This window comes from Apodemus sylvaticus, chromosome 4 (assembly GCF_947179515.1).
Source record: "Apodemus sylvaticus chromosome 4, mApoSyl1.1, whole genome shotgun sequence".
In the NCBI taxonomy this organism is placed as follows: Eukaryota; Metazoa; Chordata; class Mammalia; order Rodentia; family Muridae; genus Apodemus; species Apodemus sylvaticus.
In genome coordinates this window covers 66,632,264-66,637,923 of record NC_067475.1, presented here as the reverse complement: position 1 = coordinate 66,637,923, position 5,660 = coordinate 66,632,264, and positions in this window count along the sequence as shown.

The following is a 5,660-nucleotide window of genomic DNA, read 5'->3' as shown; positions in this document are numbered from 1 at the left end:
TTTATTTGCAAGCCTTCAAACTCCCTGTTAAACAGGGTGGGTGTTTTTTCCTTTGTTTCACATATGTAGGTAGTTGTGCATGCGTGTGTTTACATATATGGTAATGTGTATGCATGTAGGTGGAGGTCTGACATTGATGTTGGGAATAACCCTCTATCTGTCTTCCATCTTGTTCATTGAGGCAGGATCTCAGTGAAACTCAGTGAAACTCAGAGCTCAAGGAAGGACTAGTCTTGCTGGACACTTGCTTTCACGTTCTGAGGACAGAATTACAGGCAGCTGCTGTAAACAACTGACATTTCTACAGGGTCTGGGGATCTGAACTCTGGTCCTAACGCTTGCATAGCAACCACTTTAATAATGGAGCCACTCCATAGGGCAAGAGTTTTAAAGCCTGGCGTGGTAGCGTGGGTCTATAATCTAAGCATGCGGGAGTTAGCAGATCATTACCAGATCGAGGCCAGCCTAGGCTAGGTATAAGTTCTGAGGGACCCTGAGTTACACTAAGTGTCCTCATTATCTACCCTGCAATGAAATAAAGCAGGGTTTCAAAGGACCGACTACAAACTCAATGAAACTAAAGAACAGAGAGAGTGCATTGAGAATCAACAACAGGCAATTAATTTTCTCCTAAAACGGAGAGAGAATCATTGCCCACTATAAGTCAACTTCAAGTCTGCGAAAAAGAACCATGTCCTAACCTTTAAGGGGTGATGGTTACAACTAACGTCAAATTCTAGACTGCTGGACTCTGTCCTTAAAGCCTCCACTTCATCTCCCTTCATCTATTTCACTTCATACCAAAATGAACAGCTGAATTACTCGATGCTTAGACTTCCTAGGGCCGTCCACGTTTCCCACATATGAGATGTAATGTATATAAAGTGCTTCATACAATGCCTGCCGCATGGCGAGCACTCAGCAGGTGTTAACTCTGACATTCATATACATTAAATCTATGCTATCTGGATTGCAGGAGTCAGCTTCCGTGCTTAGCGCTGTATTGATGCCTGCGCGGGTGACAGCGATCTTCATTACCCGGTGTGCTCCGCTTTCCTGGCCTTCCTAGTGGGCTCACTGAGGTGCTTTTTGTAGAGATCTCCACAATCTCCAGGCCCATCCTAGAAGGTCTTTTATAGCCTCAACCTTTACAGGCCTTAGCCAAGGGTGTTCTCCACACACCGGGCACCAGGTAAAGCTGTCTGCTGCCTGGCTGCTTCCTTGAGCACCCCCTCTCCTCCGCCCCATTTGAATCTTTCCTTTTGGCAAACACAAAGGTGCCTTTTCTACCTCTTCTGCCATCCAGAGCCGTCTTCCCAGATCTCCTGCCCCATTTCACCCTATCTTCCCTTTTCTAGATCTTTCTGTTTCATGTTCCTCCCCAGACTATCTTTAAAAAAAAAAAAGAACTCAGCACACAGACATTCATTAGTTTCCGAAAATATTTCCCCCTTGCTTCTATATCTTAATTTGGCTGTACCCATTTCCCCCGCTACCTACTGGTATAAATGAGGCAATAGCTCAAAGTATGACTTTTTTTATTTTTGGTTTTTTGGATTTGGTTTTTTCAAGACAGGGTTTCTCTGCATAGCCCTGGCTGTCCTGGAACTCACTCTGTAGACCAGGCTGGCCTCGAACTCAGAAATCTGCCTGCCTCTGCCTCCCAGAGTTCTGGAATTACAGGCGTGAGCCACCACAGCCCGGCTCAAAGTGTGACTTATAAAAGATGAAACGCTCCACTCAGGGTAATGGAACACACACTCGAAGGCAGGCACAGACTCTGAAGAGAAACCTCCTCTGTTGCACCTCTTGTCTGTGAAGCTGTGTTGGGGTGGATATTGCTAAAGGCAATCAGCTAGTGGAGAGGGTGGGGTGGGATGGAACCTTGGCCCTCTGGAGGAGGAGGATTCAGACGTGGAAATGATTGATCACTCGCCGGGGTTATGGAGTTCACAATCCTGTGCCCTCCTTTTGTCCTAATGTCTCTGAGGTGAGCGGTTTAAGTGACAGGCATCAGCAGGAAAGTGTAGAAGAGACGGCTGATGCGAGGGAAGCAGGTAAGTCAGGCCGCCTCAGGGTCATGAACACTTCCACTCTTGCAGCGTAAACCAAATCTGCCCTAATAGAGTATTTTGTTGTATTTTCATACATATAATAATCTAGTTTGTCTGCAAGTAATTCATTTCCAATTCAATTAAACGACCAAGGAGAATAAAATGTAAAAATAAACACGTGTTCAAATAAGATACACTGTGTATAATTAGACACAACACATTGGCCTGTCTTAGCATTTGATTTCCATGATAATACAAATAGGTCATTTGAGGATATGCCAAATATCAGAGATCAGCTGACCTCTGCATTCCTGCCAGGCTGGAGGGACAGTTTTGTGATCTGAATGAAAAATGACAAAGAAAAAAAAAAATTCAGTGTGTTATCCAAATGTTTACAAGGATCCAGCTGTTTGATGTCAGGTAGACAGAACACCCGGATAACTGACAGAGACATTCTACTTTCATCCAGATGTTTCTGTATTGTGTTGATTTACCCTGACACATACCAAAGTTAAGTCACTTCCTCAGGATTCATGACAGAATCTTCTTAGTATCCTGGCAATAACACTGCTTAGAGGTGTGCTATATCGGTATCGCCGGCACAAATGCAGTGCTACCACCCCAGACATGAAAACGGTCCAGTCATTTCTCTTCACTGTCCATCTCTCTGCTTCCTCACTGCCCACCACCCAAGGTCTGTGTTAACCTGAGCTGTGACCCATGACAAAGTGGACTCCTCCATCACGGGACTGTGCGCTGTGGCCTTTGTCTCGCTAGCAGCTTCTCTTCACAGCAATCACCATGTCTCTGGGACATCACTATCTGGGCCAAGGGCTGGCCGGATCAGGCTTCCTGGCCATCTTAAAGGTTGATTGCGGTATAGGCAATCACAGCCGCCATTCATCTGCCCATTATCATGGTCAATAATACAAGTCATCTAGATTTGGCTGTGATTCACAGGCCTGGCTGAAGTGATGGATGCTGACCCAGAGTCCAATCCACACGCCCATAAATCTCACTGCTGTTCGTGGCTTTGCAGCTGGAGCTACTATATGCAGAGCCCGTGATGTTTGCAAATCAGCCTCTTTGACTCTGCTTCTTCCGGTTGCCTTGACTCCCAGTGAATCTACCAGTGCCTGATTGCTGCCCGTCTCCAGCCCATCTGGTACCTCTCAGGGCCAAGATGTCGTAAGCTGGACCAGTCATCTTGAAATTCACCTTCCTCTGTCACCTCCTTTGGCTTCTCTGCCCCTAGTACCTGAAGCCTCATTCTCTTTGGTATTGTCTCTCTCAGATTTCTACTCAGATTCTGTGCTTGACACTCAGGTCCCTGAATCTCCCCAGAGCAACAGGAGCAGGGGTTCTGGAGACATTAAGAAAATTGCACCTCTCTGGGATGTATTGTCCTAATCCTGATGCGACAGTGTTGGACTAAATCAGGTCTGAGGTCCCCTCCAGTTCTAAAACCACACCATCTTCCTAATGCCATGAGACTGGCTGCCTTCCCAGGCACTGAAGCTTATCAGCTTATCTAGTTATTATGCAGAGATATTTTGGGGGTGGGGTGGGGAAGAAAAACCAAGGCTCCAGGATCAGCATCTTGAGAACTTGTCTGCTAACTCTCTCATCTTTATGTGCCCCCTTTCTTCTGGGTGAGTTTAAAACCCAGCTTAACCATGTGCATGGCCACCATGCTGTCAACTCGTCAAGGGCACAGTAAGGAGAGACACGCAGGAAAGCTTAGTGCTCTGAATGCCTTAGAAGCAAGGCGCTGTGAGTCTGAGATGGGAGTGAGAGGGAAAAGACTTCCTGCAGCCAGGAACCAGAGGAGTGAGACTGGGGAGACAGACAGACAGACAGACAGGACCAGGAGGGTGCCTGTGTCTAGGTGGCTGCCAGGAGACAGTGTTCCCATGGAGCAAACAGTCAACACTTCCTCTGGAATTTGAATATACTAACTATACATGGACTGAACACCTAATGAAGAAAGGAAGAGAGGAAGAGAGGAAGGAGGAAGGAAGAAGAAAGGTAGGGGAAAAGAAGAAGGGAGGAAAGGAGGAAGGGAGGAAGGGAGGAAGGGAGGAAGGGAGGAAGGGAGGAAGGGAGGAAGGGAGGAAGGGAGGAAGGGAGGAAGGGAGGAAAAAAGGAAGGAAGTTTAGTATGCAAACTGTGGAAGCTTCCAGAGTGGAGATTTGCAGATAAACAGTCCTGTATGGTATTGAGCACTTGTCCCTTCCTGGACAAGGACGGCCCAGCACTGAGGATTTTAGGTGCTTTCTCCTAACACTTAGCATAGGCTACATCAGGGTAATGGATATTTAGGGAAGTTCTCAAGGATTCACAAAGGGCATTAATGTGGGAAGCAGAGAGAAGGGCGTTTATACCCTCCCCTTATGTGAAGAAATTGATGGGGTTTTTCTATTTTGATTGTGGTTGTTATTAAAAATTTAAACCACAAGCTGATTCAGTGGATTTACTCCTGGTAGTGATTTAAAAAAAAATTACTAGAGATGATCACTGGTTTTGGCTTCTAAGCTCAGAAACAGTTTTGAATAAGCAGCCCAATTTTCAAGCTGAGTCATAAGACAGCAAATGAGTGTTGTGTAGGATTACGCCGGGTAGGAAAGGAGCATCCATCGCTATTTAGAGCAGGCTAGAGTTGGCCTGCTTTGGCCAGATGGGCTGTCACTGAAGGAAGAGAGTATGTCCCAGGAGGGTTGATTCTCTCTCTCTCTCTTTCTCTCTCTCTCTCTCTCTCTCTCTCTCTCTCTCTCTCTCTCTCTCTCTCTCTCTCTCTCTCTCTCTCAACTTTTATTTATTTTTAAGGAATGTTTATTATTTATTTTTGACAATTTTATACCTTTATAGTACGGCTTGATTATATTTGTTCCTAACTGTTCCCCCACTCTCCTGAAAGCCTCTCAAAACACCCCCTCCCACCTTCACATCCTTCCCCCCCCCCCCAAAAAAAATAATTATCTTAGGGTTTTAAGGCTGTGAACAGACATATGACCAAGGCAACCTTATAAGGACAACAATTATTGGGGCTGGCTTACAGGTTCAGAGGTTCAGTCCATTATCATCAAGGTAGGAACATGGCAGCATCCAAGCAGGTATGGTACAGGCAGAGCTGAGAGTTCTACATCTTCATCTGAAGGCTGCCAGGGGAAGACTGACTTCCAGGCAGCTAGGGTGAGGGTCTTGTAGCTCACACTCACAGTGACACACCTACTCCAAGAGGGCTTCACCTTCTAATAGTGCCACTCCCTGGGCTGAGCATATATAGACCATCACAACAATCCACTGAGCTCAATTCATGAAGCCTATAGGCACATGAGCGGGGACCATTCACCAGAGTAGAAAAAGCCTTTAAGGAGGAAAATGGCTTCCTGCCCTCCAGTGGCTCCACAAGAGGGCTAGTGACTCACACACCCTTCTTCTATTCATGCTAAAATGTTGATGGTTTGATCCTGTGCATTAACTGCTGCTCACTACTGAAGAAATTTCTCTGACTAAGGTTGATGACAGCACTAATCTATATGTATGAATAAATATTTAGAATGTATAAATGTGTAAACATTTAGAAGAAAGTTTGACAACATGTCC